We start from the raw sequence: 15971 nt of genomic DNA, 5'->3' as shown, positions 1-15971 counted from the left end.
AGAAACAGTTTGTAGTCCAGCCTCTCTCCTGCCCATCATTTTTTCAACTTCCTTCTTTCAGAGCACTTATTAAAAAGCCAGATGTGATGGTCAAGGGGGGTTGGGATTCCTGAAACCAGTAACACTTTAATGTTAGTTTAAACTAACATTTTGGTAACTTAGGGAAGTTGATTGGTAACTTAGGGAAGGCTTACTACAATGGAACAAGGACTGAGTTAGGTTGGAATAGCCCTGAACAGAACTATAGTCTTGAGGAAGCTAAGGGTAGATGGAGGACTCTGGGATCTTGGGGGAAACAGAAGTGTCCATTTGGGAGGCAGAATTCTAAGATAATTCCAATGACCTTGTATCATCTCCTCCCTGTGAGTGTGAGTGAAATTTGTGAATAAGATGAGGTGCAGCTCCAGTGAAGGTTAGGTTACATAATAAAAAGCTATAATTAAGGTTCCAAATCAGTTGACCTGAAGAGGAAGACCATCCAAGTGAACCTGATCTAATCACAGGATCCTCTCCCATCTGGATCCAGAGGGCAGAGATTAGAAGCATGAGAAGACTTGTTGTGTCATAACTGGCTTGATGGTGAAGGTGGCCACATGGTAAGGAAAGTGGAAGGCCACTAGGAGCTGAGAGTTATGTCCCACTGACAGCCAGCAAGGAAATGAGAACCTCTGTCCTTCAACCACAGGAACAGAATTCTGCCAACACCAAGAATGAGCTTGAAAGTAATTTTCCCCTGGACCCTCCAGACGAGAACTCAGCCTGGCTGACATTGTAACTCAGCCTTGGAGACCCAAAGCCTAGAACCCAGCGATAGGTGCTGAACTTCTGACCTGCAGAACTGCAAGTGAAAAAATGGGTGTTGTTTTAAATTTGTCATGCAACAATAGAAAATAGGTATATTTTGCTAATGTTACAACTTTTTCTAGATATGCATGTTGCAATTGTATCATTCTCTCCCTTTTCAGGCAAGTCAGTCAGTAATAGATTAGGTCCTTACATTTTGTGGCTGGGGGAACTGAGGGCTGTGGGGTACCTTTCTACTTTTTGTCCCTTTTCTTTGCAATGGCTACATACAGGTTATGACACTGTTGAATATTAGTGTGGTTTGTTTGTGTGTTTTCAATTTGGTTTTGCATGCCATAGGGTCTCCAGCACTCCTCACTACTATAGCAAAAGCCAAATGTAGGCACTAAATAACACCTTTGACACCATCCCTTTCTGGTTACTCTTTTCTCAATTATCTCACTTTATCTCCAAACATTACACTGCTCCTCATTTCAGCTCTGTTGCCCTGGATTTGAAGCCATCCATTGTCACCTGAGAAAGCACCTTGGCCTGTAAGGACCACATCTCCACTGTGTCAGAGCACAGTTGGCCCCCCCCCTGCCCAGATGTGAGTTCTGCTTTCTAACCCACTTACTACCACTGGGGGTTCCCAGCATTTTCCAGTCAACCTGTTTCCTGGGGACCTCTCACCAGTCTCTTGAATCCCCATATTCTCCAGCAGCAGTAGTAGATCAGCAGCACTTTGCTTTTCTTTAGTCACAAGTGAGTGAGAAAGACCCACAGGCCTGGCAGCATAAGGGCGTTATCTAATGAGTGCATTTGCTCAGTGTGGACCCCAAGCCCTGAGGGGATACATGACTGCTCAAGGTCATCCCAGAAACTCAGCCTCTGAATTCTATGGCCAGCCCCAGGTGGACAGGCAATTCATGTTAATTAATTCTGATGACAGATCTGGGATTTAACTTCCCCAAACTGTAGATCCCAGTGCAGGTGAGCTGCAAAATCCATGTATTGAGATCAATATATGTGATCTAGTTAATAGGGTCTTTAAGGTCACTGAAAAGAATAGAATTTTAGTAATTGGCTGATTCAACAGCTACCCTGGATTATGGCTCAGTCTTGGGCTTTCACTCTCACATCAATTGCTGTACTTGGGACCCTTCAGGACCTTGCCCTCTGTAACTCTTCATCTGGCTGTTCATTTGTAAATTTTATAACATCCTTTATAATACACCAGTAATAATGAGTGTTTTCCTGAGTACTGTGAGCCATTACAGAAAATTATCAAAGCCGAGGAGCAGGTTGTGGGAAACTTCATGTGCAGCCAAATTGGACAGAGGTGTGGGTAACCCCGGGAGCCACTTCCTGTAATCAGCATCTGAAGAGAGGGGCCGTGCTGTGGGACTGGGCCCACAACATGGGGGTCTGTGATCACTCTGGGTAGTCAGTGTCAGAACTGAGTTGGTGGCCACAGAGAATTGGAGAACTGCTTGGTGTGGAAACCCCACATATTTCATGTCAGAAGTGCTGTGAGTGGAAATAGGTCAGGTTGTATTGAGAAAAGAATGAAGAAACAAAATGGAGTCACCGTAGCCAAACTAACAATATTATTTAAATCAGAATGGACTGAAAGTGAGTAATAGATTTTTATTTTACTTTAGCTAGCCTGGGAACTTTTGAAGTTTCCAGTGCACATGCTTCAATGCCTGGATACACACATACACACACACATACCCTGTAAAAAAAAAAATATATATATATATGGAAAGAATGTTTTTGCATCCAGACCAGTGGACATCTGGAAGATCACCATTTCCAACTAATCCAGAAGTTAAGAATGTAGGATTTACTCTTTTCAAGAACATACATTTTACCATAAAATAGCTCAACTTTTTTTTTTTTGAACACTCTGGGTATTGCTTGGTAGTGTTTCCTGAATTGTAATTTGCTTACTTAAGACCCTTGAATAAAACTTTGTCATTTAATTCTAGTGAAGCTTCCTGATTCATTTATGTTGGGTTGATAGTATTCACACACACCAATTTAGAAACACACACTCCTGTTGCATGTGCATATGATGTACTGTTCAGGGGATGTGATATCCATGTACTCTCTACTTTGTTGTGGAGTTAAATCTATATCATATGGTACAAATAATAATTAGAAGCACATGAGATTGGCTCAGGCAGAAAGGAGAACTCTTTTTGCTCATGTATGTGCATGTTAGTTCATCAGTGCTGTGCTCTGTTATGTGGCTTTACTTCAAGTTACGCACTGACTGGGCTTGGCTCATGGCTGTGAGTTGGGCCCAGGTTTGCTTCACAAGTGTTCATTCTGAGGTCCAGGCAGAGGGGCAGCAGCAATCTGATAGGGATGTCTTCTCAGGGCATCCCTGCCTCTAAGGCCAGGCTCACAAGGCGTACCCTATTGTATCTGCCCACATTTTATTGGATAAAGTGAATCATGTGACTGACACCGCCAAGTGGAGAGGTGGGGAGGTATACTCCTGCCTTGGAGGAGGAAGTCAGGGAGTAAATATTTTTGAGCAGCAATCTAATCTACCCAGGAGGAAAGTTGAATATGTGTCTTTCTTCCTTCCTTCCTTCCTCTTTCTTTCCCTTTCTTTCTTTCTTTCTTTCTTTCTTTCTTTCTTTCTTTCTTTCTTTCTTTCTTTCTTTCTTTCTTTCTTCCTCTCTCTCTCTCTCTGTAGTTTTTTCAAACACATGCAGCCAGTTATATCTCTGAAGTGCTTGGACATTTAACATATATGGACAAGCAAACAAACAGAAAACTGAATAGTGTTCAACTGTGTTAACACTAGAGCTTGCCTTGTGTTAATTTTGTTCTGCATTTTATTCTGGCCTCTCCACATTAATTCAGGTTACTCACTGTTAAAAAAAATGAGACAAGAGAATGCTTAAAAAAACATTCTCTGTGAGATATTTAAACACGTTTAAAACTACCAGCAGTATGGAGTTGAATGTTTTATGTGGTAACTGACTCTCAAATCCTGGTTCCCTTCAGGTAGGAAGGAAAGAAAAGTGGTGGTAAACCTGTGTCCTGTGCTTATTAGTCAGTCACCTACAGGAATTTTAGGGTGGACTTTGTTCCTAAGTACAAAGCCAAACACCCACACTGAGATGTTGGGTTCTCTCAGAGTATTGAACGAGAGGAACAGAAGTTAGAGTTTCTAGTACCTGTGACTCTAATGAAACGATCGAGAGAATAATGGAACATGTGGGGGTGTATTATATAATATTTATTGAGAATCTACCACATGCTGCTGTGTTGTTGGCTGTCATTTTACACATGAAGGAACTGTGGCTCAGAGAGGTAAAGTAATTTATCTAAGATCTCATGGTTAGAAAGAAGTGAGCCAGGGTTCAAACCGTGAAAGTCCATGTGCTTAGGAATGCCACTACGTTTGTGTATGATTGTGCTTCTTTCTACACTTCAGTAGCTGGTAGCTTACTGCTTATAGAGCAGGTTGTGTAGACAGCTCACATTTGTAACAATGAAATTATACTGGTAATTTCTGCTAGTGCTAATCAACAATCTCTGTCTCTGACATGTCTTTAAAATTTCCTTCCTAGTCCTCTATAGGCTAGCTCCTTCAATTCCTTCTCAGGTGGCAGAGAATTCAGTTTAAAACAATTTATTGTATTTTTTCCATTACCATTTAACCCCTTCATACACCCCCCCACCCCTGCAATTTTAATCACCTTAGTTATCTTTTCTCAGATGAACTCTAGCTTTTCTTAGGTGGCAAAGAATCAAAAGCCAGAAGAATTCTCAAAAAGGGTGACAAGACCACCTGCATTATCTTGGTGCTTCCAGGGCAGGCAACTTCTGGTTGAGAAGCTGGTTCATTACTCTGCATGGAAGTTCCCGTGGGGGAAGGGGCTGCTTTGTTTCCATGAGCTGTTGAACTCCAGTCCTAATTTGAATGCTCAACACAGTAGAGTGATATCATTTGCTTCTCTGTGGTTATTTATTAACCGAACATTTATTATACCACTTAAAAAGAGAACAGAAAAGGGAGGATAAGCCAAGAGAGGATAAAAAGTGATCAAATCTCCATACCTATTCCCTTTTCCCTGATGGGTATGCAATGAGAGGTCATAATCAATTAATCCCTGGACATCTCAAGAGCATAGAGTGTGCCGTTTGACCTGCTAAATAATCATGATATGGATTAAACATAGGCCTCACTAGGTGTGATTTAGGAATAAATGTAAAAAATATAAAACTCCAAGATTAGTTAGGGTGGCTGGTGACAGGGGCTGTGAAAAAATTCACGGTGAGAGGGAAATACAGAGCGAAAAGTTTTAATCACTTTCCAAAGGAGGAAAGGGGCTAGGCATGGAGAAATGCACCAGCCCTGAGGGGTTAGGGCTTTGAGCTTTTATTGAGTTATAACAGGCAAGGGGGTTGTAGTTGGGTGATAGGGGCAGTTGTAGAACAGGATGTTTTTGTTGGTCTTGGGCAAACCACTGCCTGTTTTGATGTTGTCTTTGGGTACTGGGTCAGGGCCTTGTGGTCCGGCATGTCCTGCTCTGTAAGTTCTTGCACCCTCTGTGCCTTCAGGGAGCTTACGGTAATTTTCTAGTGCTGAGAATAAAGGCTCCTAAACTAAGAGTCAGTCATGCTATAGGGGGTCTAGCTAGCTCTGGCAAAGAGGGCCTGAAAACGGGGCTTTTATCCTTTTATGAGATGATTGAAAAAGAAGAAAACTAGCATTCTTCAGGGAAATGCAGTCAGGAAATGGACTTATTTCCTCACAAACACACACACAATCTCTCTGTCTTGACAACAGCTATAAAACAATAGCTCACCTTGTTTAGGGAAGAACCTTTCTCATTTCTTTTGGTGTTTCAACTAAATCGACACATTCCCTTGGTGCTTTGACCAGCACACCAGCTTGACCATGTGACTGCTGTAAGCACAGACCTCTCTGTGTTTACCACAGCATCCAGCTTTGAAGTCACTTCTGTACTAAATGCACCCATCACCACTTGGAAAGAGATTTTGACAAAGCCTTATGTTGTAGGTCGAATTGCACCCACCATTCATATTAAAGTCCTAACCCCAGTACCTCAGAGTATGACCCTGTTTTGAAAGAGGATCTTTACAAAGCTATGAAGTTAAAGTGAAGTCTCTGGGTTGGGCTTTAATTCGTTATGACTGGTGTCCTTTTAGAAGGGGAACTTTGGACATAAAGCAGACATACACAGAGAGAAGACACTAAAGATACACAAGAAGAAGACAGCCGCCTATGTCAAGGAGAGAGACCTGGAACAGATCCTTTCCTTCCAGCAGCAGAAGGAACCAACCTTGCCCACATCTTGATTTTAGACTTTTAGACTCCAGAAATGTGAGACAGTAGACTTCTTTTTTTAAAGCTACCCAGTTTATGGTACTCTGTTACAGCAGCCCTCGTAAATGAATACACCCATTCAGAATACACAGGTATATCAGATTAAGAGAAGGGCGAGGGAGAAAGAGAGAAAGAGACTGGTTGGTAGTTTAAGTATCTCACAATTTGTGTGGATATGCTAGTGCAGGGGTGTCAAACTCATTTTCACTGAAGACCACATCAGCCTTGTGCTTGCCTTCAAAGGGCTGAATATAATTTTAGGACTGTATAAATGTATCTATTCCTTAATAGTTAGTGAGAGCTCAGAGCTGCCACTGGGTAGAAACAAGGTGCTCAGCCAGATAAAACAAAGTGGAGGGCTGGATTTGGCCCTCAGGCCTTGTGTTTGCCACCTGTGTGTTAGTGGCTCAGCTTGGGAGTGGAGCAGGCACAACCAATAAGATGTTTTGCATGAGGTCACTGCACTGTGTGTTCGATTGATTTCAAATACATAAAAATATCAATAATCAGCTCAAAATTAAATCTATTTTAAAATGATAATCATTTTCACTTAAAATTTCTTTTTCAGTTGGAATATTGCAATTCACAAATCCATGGGTAGAGATGCCAAAGGGGGAATGCTTCCTTGTGGTGAGAATTTGCATGTGCTTGGCTCTCCCCCCACCCCTTGCTGCATTCTTTCCAGGGACTCTGGCAGAAGGGAGCCCTGTGCCTTCTGAAAGCAGCTACTGTGAATTCCTTGGGGTGGAGATTTTGTTAGGCTGTTTCATTCTGCTTTCTATTAAGATGAACTGCCAGTATGTGTTATGTCCAGACAACCACCTTGTAGAAACCCAGAAAAAGCTGCAAAATAGAAACGAGGTAATCTCCTTGAAGTGGCTTGTCGGGCCTTCTGAGGTCAGTGGGGAGGAGCTGTACTGCTCGGCACCCCCGAGATCTGAGTAGGGTTGCGGGAGTGCCAGGGCACCTGCCCCTGCCTGCTTCCTCACACACTTGGAAACCACAAAAAGCCTTTCTGTCCACCGCAGCCTGTGAGTTGACTTTCATCATTGGTGCCAAAGACCCGCCACTCTTAGGTAATAAAGGACATGAAGATCAATCCCGCGGGAGAAGACTCCAGTTCCAGAATGTCCCTTTGTTCAGAAACAGCTGTGCAGAATTCAAGACTATCCGAGGATGTAAAGATCACAGGATCTCTTTCTTTCATTGTCTACTTGTTCGTCTGGGCACCACACTGTGCAGCTGCCATCAGCGGAGCTGCCCACCGCAGTGCAGGCCTGAGGCCTTGGGTTAAAGATTTATTCTTTTCTCTGGCGGCCCAAGCCAGTTGTTAACTCTCTCCTTACCTATCTTTCACTTAAAATTTTCTATTAACATTTTTTGGAAATATGCATACAAAAAAGTATATAAATCACATATGGACACTTTAAAGAGCAATACCCATGCACCCATCTCTAACTTAAAGGAATAAATGCTTTCTTCTTTTAAGGATATTGTATTGACACTAGTGGAATCTTATTTCTCTTTGGGATACTGTCTTTTGACATGGCTGCGTTATCCAGTCAAGCTATGAGGCTCAGAGGACATTAGGGTATGAGAATAACTATCTTGGGCATGGGGACATATCCCTCTACTGGTGAACAGAATGTTAGCAAGCAAAGGCACAGCACCGCAGAAAATCTCTTTGTTAGTGATGTGAATGTGTGTAGCTCAATTAAAAAAAAATTCTGTTTCAAAGTTGGTAGGAGTGTAGCTATGTAGATTAAAATTTATCCATCCACCTGTCATCTATCCATCCACCCACTCATCCAATATTTAAGTTATTTGTAATTGTGTGTTTTTATGTTTATTGTGTGCCTACTGTGTACTAGATACTCTAAGCAAACCCAGAAGGAGTGGGAGGAGGATGGGAAAAAAGGACAGGAACTGAGCTAACTTCGAGCCAGTTTCTTTTCTCCAAGTTAAGATCCTTGAACGTGAGAAATTATGACCTTGTCCTGGTGGGCAGATTATAGGTGTCATATTACAAGGTCGCTGTATCACTTCTGGGTAGTAACCAATTAGAGATGATTTGTCTTCTTAGATTCTCAGCTCCGTAACACTCACCCTGATGCCCCCCACCATTCCTCAATCTCATATAACCTTGAGAAGGACCTTGCCCCTCACGGTGCCCGGATGTCTTTGGGTGCTCTCTCTGAGGGTGACACAAATGCCACAGATGTGGAGGAGCTCTGCTGTCAGCTGGGCCTGGTCAGGGGTTTGTATGAACACATGTCACTCCATGGAGTGACAAATCCGGGGAATGAGATGACCAGAAGATCTTCTGCCTATATGGAATCTGGGAGCTGATTAGGTACAGCTCAGCGGGGTGAAGAAATAAATTCAGTTTTCCCTAGTTTACCGGTTCCTTTTTAAAAGGGAAAAATGATGGGATCACATGTGTTGATATGTGTGCTGTATGTTGGACACTGAGCTTGGCTTGCTATAATTGCAGCACCACAAATTCCCCTGGGTAGCTGTTCTTCCCATTTTATGGAAAAGGAGAGGGAGGCTCTGAGATGTTAAGTGTCATGCCCAAGGCTTCACAGCCTGGAGTGATGAGGTTGCCATTCATTCCTACTCTTTATTCAAAACACTGTTCAGTCTGTTATTCTGGGGTTGACTATCCTTGACAGCACTGTTCCAGAATGTTCTGCGGCAAGTCATTCTGTTTAACACACATGCTTCCTGAACCCTGGAGTATCATAATCCTCCACTGCTCAGGCACTGTGTAGAAAGCAGGCCTAATGCAGGACAGAACAGCAGACTGGTCAAGTTTTCTATTTCCTTGTCATCCCTTTTACCCTCTTCTTCCTTTTTAACATTCCCGCCTCTTTGACGTGCCCGGTGCCCCGGCACAGTGGGAATTCTGCAGACTCGGCATGGAACCCCAACTCCTTAACCAACAGTGAGGTTTCAGGCAAGCCTTAGTTTTCTCATCTGTAGAAGTGGACCAGTGTAGTCTACCGCGACTGAGAAGTGGAGCTTCCAGCTATAGAACCTGGTGCACATAGCAGAGAGTCACCGTGTGGCACTCGCTTTTTATGACTTTGATCCCCCTCCTGCGTTGGGGCATGTCTCGCCCCTCGCTCTGCACGTTAGCCTTGTGCCCAAGGCTTCATCTTCCTCTCTCTCCCTGCACTCACCAATTCTTCCTAAAGCATTTGTGGCAAGTAAAATGGATAGCCGCTCCCTCTGGGGACACCCTTGCATTTTAATGGGAATTTTCTAGAAATAATAATAGCCCCCAAAGAGAATCTCTACTGGTGATGTGTAAGGCCAAGTGATGGTTCAGTGAAGAAGACATTTTTGGGCAGATGATGTTTGCTGATTCCTAAGACCTTGATGGTGACCCTTTGATGCTCATCCGACACAGAGTACACCTGATGTGTGTGTGTACTCTCCCTATGTGTGTATGTGTGTGTACTCTCACATATTTAGTCCTGTATGTGAGAATGCTGATGCAAACTGGAAAAATGTATTACCAAGGAACCACTTTTTGCCTGAAGCCCTTCAGTCAGCTTTTATACCTTCTTTGTTATTGTATTTATAGTATGGTGTGTAGGTGTTGTGTTGTATGTATCTGTCATTATCTTACCAGACAGCCCCAGGCATTAACAGAGCTGAAACCATCAAACTAGGGAATTTCTACACTGGGAGTTTATTTCTTCATAAAATGTCATCTACTTAACAGGTGCTGATATCTTGAAGCTAACAGCTCACTTTCTCCACCTGAATCATGCTTAGGGCCAAAGGCAGTGCTTGATCCTTCAGCAATTACTGTGTTTGGTCACTTAATGACAGATCTGTAGAAGTGAGCATCTTAGTGCGAGACCAACCAACCTTTAAACCCATAGACTCCAGATCAATTTCTTTTAAATAGTGAGCAAACACTGTACGTGTGTGTGTACGTAATTGCTTTTGAAAGAAGCACAAATGCCTGGAATTGCTTTGGGAAATTAATTGCACATGCACACACACCCACACACAAGAGATGTCACTAAAGGTTACAATCTCTAACTTCTCATGACAGAGGGCCTTAAAATTGACTGAGACTTCAGCGATTATCTAAATCCTTCACTGAGGTTTTAAGATGGGAAGAAAAGCCTGCGTTTGTACAGCAAGTTGTAAGTCAGGGTAAAATACCAGGTCTTTTCATTCCTTGTCCAGTGGCACAGAAGTTCTTCCTCCTTTCTTCCCTCCTGAAGTTCAAGTTCAAGTTCAAGTTTGTAGAGCTCTTCTCCTACTACCCACAGTGGTTCCCTCACTTTAGGTCTCTAATCAGCTCTCACCAGCTCTCACCTTATTATATCAGACCTTCCCTGAGATCCAACACAACACAGCACCTCCACCAACAGCACTTTCTGTTCTCCATAGCACTTTCTCCCATCATGTTTGTTGCCTGACTCTTCCAACTGGGATATAAGCTTCATGAGAGAGAGGGCTTTGTCTTGTTTACTGCAAAATCTGCAGCAACTATAGCAGCACCCGGTGTGTGATAGGCACTCAAAAAATATCTGCTGGATGGATGGATGAGCGTCTACTAGTGAGAGGCAGAGGCTGCAGAAACAAGAGTGAGCAAAAAGCTTCTGTGCCTACCCTCATTCCAGCCTAGTGGAGGAGGAGTCATATATCAGTACACATACTGATGAGAAACATATCTGTGAGAAATTCTACAAAAAAACATTACAGGGTGTTGTCACATGAGTGCACAACCAAAGGTCTTGACTTGGTCTGGGAGGCATATATGATGATAGTAGGAGAAGACCACACACACACTATGTGTAATCACGACTGAATATGGCCTGTGGAATGTGTTCATCCTAAGTAATATTTAAATGATTCTTTTTGTAAAGAATAGTTTTTATTCACTCTCCAAGAAAGGAGAGGGGCATGGTGTAGAGAGAGACACCAGCATTGAGGGGTTGGAGCTTCGAGCTTTCATTGGATATAATTGGATTTAAAAAGGGTGGAGGGTGCTGTTTGTAGTTACCAGCCTGTTGGGGCATCCTTGTAACAGGATGTTGCCCTTTGTTCCAACGTTATCTTCTGCCTGTGGCTGTTGGGAGCAGCTAGTTCTGTTCTTATTCCCAGTAATTCCCAGTCCTGAGGACAGAGGCTCAGAAGAGGAAAAGGGCAGTCATGTTTAACACGGAGATCACAGGCCTGTTTGGTAAATGGTGCCACAATAGCAAATGGGGCTGGCTTTGTTCTTTCATTCCCTCCTCCGGTTTTAAAGTGGATCTATTTGTGATGACCTGGTCCAGGTCTGGTTTTGGGGAGTAGGGGTGAAGTTCTCTTCTCTGTAACTACTTCAGGAGGGCTAGGGATGTAGAGCTGTCCCTGCCTGTGGGTCCGGTTATGGGTCCTTAAGGAGAAGAGGGCGGAATTGGACAGCCCAAAACGTGAGAGCTGTGGCTGGAGGCCTTTTGTGGAAGGAATCTTCAGCAAAAGAAAGATTCTAGATGCTGTGCTGAATGAAGGATATGAGATATTTGAGGAGACATGGCCTGGAAAGATGGCCATGAACCATGTGTCTAAGCCAGGTACCAGGCTGTTTCTCCAAGGGCTCTTGTTGGCTTCAAAAATCCACGTTAATTCCTTAAGGTTTTCTGGTGGCATCCAGAGTCCAGGCATGGATTCATGAAGAGTTGCCAAATTCTGGAGGGTTTAGGTAGGGAGAAAAATATAAATGTTTCAGTATTGCTTATGAGGGTATAATTTACCAGTTGTGCTAAGGAAAAAAGTTTCCTTATATCAGAAGTGTGCATTGAGCACTGGAGACAATTCACAAATTCCAGTGTGTGGGTTACAACACCCAAAGCACCACTGCTTGATGTCCCCACGGGAACATCACTCTTGGCTTGTCCAGTGTCACTGACAGGACACCTGTCACCCTCGAGAGCTTCCTGTTTGAATTTGATTTTAAATCTTTGCAAGTTCTTCTCTGGGGCAGGCTGAAACTTCTAGAAAATCTTCTATCTCAGCATTGACAAAATACATTTTGATGAAGGATTTATTCCACAGCTGAAAGGTAGGTTTATCCACATCAATGAGGGCAAGAGAAAGTGCAACGGAAACTTCTCCAAATACAGCAGAGTCCTATCGCTGGTTGTGAAGATGGGTGAGCAGGAGGCTGTCCACAGCAGAGTCTGGAGAGACGGAGAAGGTTTAGAATCCTCTCTCCAAACCTCACAGAGGGTTAGAGGGTTAGACCGGGTTGAGCTTCCGCTGCCCACTGCTCCCATAGGCACAAGTCTCAGGGGGCTGGAGGAAAGGGAGAAATGCAGAATGTCCCCTTATGGGCCACCAAGTGTTAGGGTGGTTGGCGACGTGGTCTGTGAAAGAATTCACAGAGAGAAGAAATTGCAGAGAATAAATTTTTATTCACTATCCAAGAAAGGAGAGGTTCGTGGTGTGGAGGGAGACACCAGCCTGAACGATGTTTTGTAAAATTTGATTTGGTTGCTGGGTTGATTAGGCTGTAGAGACTGTGTCAGTCTGAACAGGCTGTGTCTGCTGAAGAGTTTAGTGATGGTACGATCCTCTGTATAAGATTGTGTAGAGATACAGTTCATTGTGCATAGTTTAGGCTTTTGAATCGACACTTGATTTGCTGAAAAAAAAATATTTTTTTGAATAAATTTATTCTGAAGGGAAGGCAGCACTCAGTTGAAAGTCTCCCTTGGGGAAATGCATAGTTGGGAGAAAAGGCTGGCTAGCTACCAGAACGGCCACATGATGTCGCTGTTGCTTAAAAATGCAGGGGAACAAAACCCTTCTTTTGTGAGGCCGTTTATGAGGGAAGTTTCAGGAAAATGGAAAACTGTTTTTTTTTCTCCCGATAAAAGGAACATATTTATACACTTAAAAAAGACATTTTAACCATAAAAATACCTGGCCTATTCCCTGAGCCCATTGTTTTATTTGTTTTTATTATTATTTTTACTTCACTCAGCAATATCAGATCTGTCTTATTCACACCCAGTGATTTTTTCTGAAGAATTTGGAGCAAGCACACTCATGTCTGATATCTTACAAGTCTTCAAAGAGATTAAAAATGTACGTGCTTCATATAAACCCTACAAAAACCGGGAGAATAAAGATAACATACTGTGAATGGAGTGTTCTCACCTCAGCTTTCTGTACCGGAGGTCATCTCTGAAAAATGGTCACTTATAAATATAGATCACACTCATCCACATTTCCCAAATCAACCTGGTTTATTTAAAATTTGTCCATTGCCTTTTTAAAGCTTTATTTTTGTTTCCTTTTCATGCTTCTTAGAGAACTTATATATTATTTTAAAAAATAATTTCAATGATTTATTTTGTCCTTTTTAAGTTCATTCATTCCTCACACATTTCCTGGATAGCCGTGTGAGACCCTGTTCCAGGTGTTGTAGAAGACAGAAAGTAGGTGAGTGCCTCACTTCCATGCATAGGGCTCTTGCAATCTTGTAAGGTTGTAGGACCAGTTCTCAAAAATAATAAACTGAATGGTCTGTGCACATCTTACTATACAGCAGACCGTGTGCCAAGCTCTTTACCTGCATCTCATTTAAACCTCGTGACACCACTCATTAATACCATTTCACAGGTGGGAAAATTGAGGTTTACGAAGCTTCCATGATTTGTCTAAGGCTAAACAGCTGTGTGCACTGGCGCTGACATTTGAATCCTGGTGCATCTGGCCAGAGAGCCTGAGCTATGCTCTCCTTTCAGTAATACTAGGTACAATAAAGTAGATATTAAAAAATAGAGATTCAAATAGTATGGGAAAAATATCTGGAGAGGTTCCATGGAAGAAGTGGCATTTGAGATTGGCTTTGAAGGATGAATAAAATTTCCCCTGGTGGAGATGAGAAGGAAGACTCAACCAAACAAAGGTTTAGTTCTTGCTCCTGAGATACCTGTATTTACAGGCTAAACTGGTAAGCAACCTCGGTACTGTGGAACATGAGTGGGAGAAGAGAGAATGTCGCGTGACAGTTTTGCTACTTTTGCCTGGGTATGATGCCTGTCACTCTGCTCACCTTTCACTGGCCAGAACTAGACACACGGTCCTGGTTCACTGCAGGAGGGCTGGGACATGTAGGGAATAGGGGGAATGTGGGTGAACGTGCTGTCTCTTCCTTACTACTGCGCTGCTTCCCTGGAGGTAGAGAATATGTTCACTGTTACTCAGATTTAGTCTGTGAGTAGACGAGCACAGGAAGTCTTGACTCACTGCAGACTGCATGGTCGCCTTGCTCACAGCTACCAAGAATGGGTAGAATAGGCAGCTACTGACATGACATAATTTCATGCCTATCAAGAGCCTCCTTTCCTCCTCCTACCCCATGTCTTTCCCTCCTTCCAAGACTGGCTGAAAAGGTAGGACTTCCAAACAATTTCAAAGGGTGTTCTTTGGCTTAAGCCCTGGATGCTTTGCAAACTAAAATAGTCTTTTTTGTTGTTGTTATTAGTTTTGAGAGAGAAAGAAAGAGAGGGAGAGAGAAAGAAACATCGATTGGCTCCCCCCACCATACATGCTAGCATGGGGGATCGGACCCTGATAGGGAATTGAACCTGCAACCTTTTGGTGTATAGGACAATGCCCCAACTAACTGAGCCACCCAGCCAGGTCAAATTAAAATAGTCTTTAGATAAATGCCATATGGAACCCAAACCACAGGCTCAAATCTCTTTTGGAACTATGAGATGGCACTGGAGTTTTCTAGTGCAAATAAATAAACAAACAAGCAAACAAATGAGATTTTGAAAATGATACTCATTCTCATCTCAAGCCTGGTGCTTCCCAGCCTTCTCCAGTGGAAGAGCAGTTTATAGGAGGGCATATTTTTCTCATCTACCAATGTACCTCTGTGTAAGCCTATCAACAGTGCTGTGGAAAACAGTCTAAAGACTGACCCATTGTTTGTGGTGAATGGAGCATTTGCTTGTTTCAAGTGACAGACTAGGTAACTCTCTTCCAAACAGCAAGGCTCTTACTCATGTGAAAAAAAAAAATGAAACGAACAGCCAGATTTGGTTAGTGTCGGAGCCACATGATTCAGAGATATCCTTGATAATGACAGTTGCACAGCTGGATAATTAATCAAAGTAGGAAGAGAATATAGAGCACTCTAATGCACAGAGCTCCATCCAGTCTCCACGGGATCAGGCCATCATCTGTTTATTCTCCTTTGGAATGGCTTGAGATTATTCAATTATTCAGGAGCTTCCCTTCTTGCTGTGATGGGATGTATGGTTTTTAATTGGCACCAGGGTCTTTCGGTTCCTGTGAACTTTGCTAGTCACTCTTGTGATTTCAGTCCCTGGAAGCCTGAATGTTTGTCTTTATCTAGAGCTGGGCCCAAACAATGCACCTTGAAGTACCAATCGGCTTTTCAGGAGCAGTTCTGCCAAGCAATTGGTAGCAAAACCGTGACAGAAATCTGAGTTCAGTTTCGCACTTTTTCTTTCTACCTGTGTTGTTCTTGGCATAGAGTATAGGATAAAAAAAGTCTCTGTTTGGTATGAATTTTCTCTGTCATTATGGTTAATTTTGTAAATGTTGTCTTTTGCTTAAGGAGAGAGTTTTAGGTTTTAAGTCAACTGGTGTGTAACTCTTTGCCCATTATTGTGTTTCTTTGAAGTGCTTTTTGGAAAAGCAATTCAATGTTTCTAATATATAAATATGATTTTTTCAAACTTTGGAGAGATTATTAGAATTGTTTATTCAGGGACATTTACTATGAAACAAATTACGACCTATTTTAGGGCCC

This window comes from Phyllostomus discolor, chromosome 9, assembly GCF_004126475.2.
Source record: "Phyllostomus discolor isolate MPI-MPIP mPhyDis1 chromosome 9, mPhyDis1.pri.v3, whole genome shotgun sequence".
Taxonomy (NCBI): Eukaryota; Metazoa; Chordata; class Mammalia; order Chiroptera; family Phyllostomidae; genus Phyllostomus; species Phyllostomus discolor.
This window is presented reverse-complemented; position numbering follows the sequence as displayed.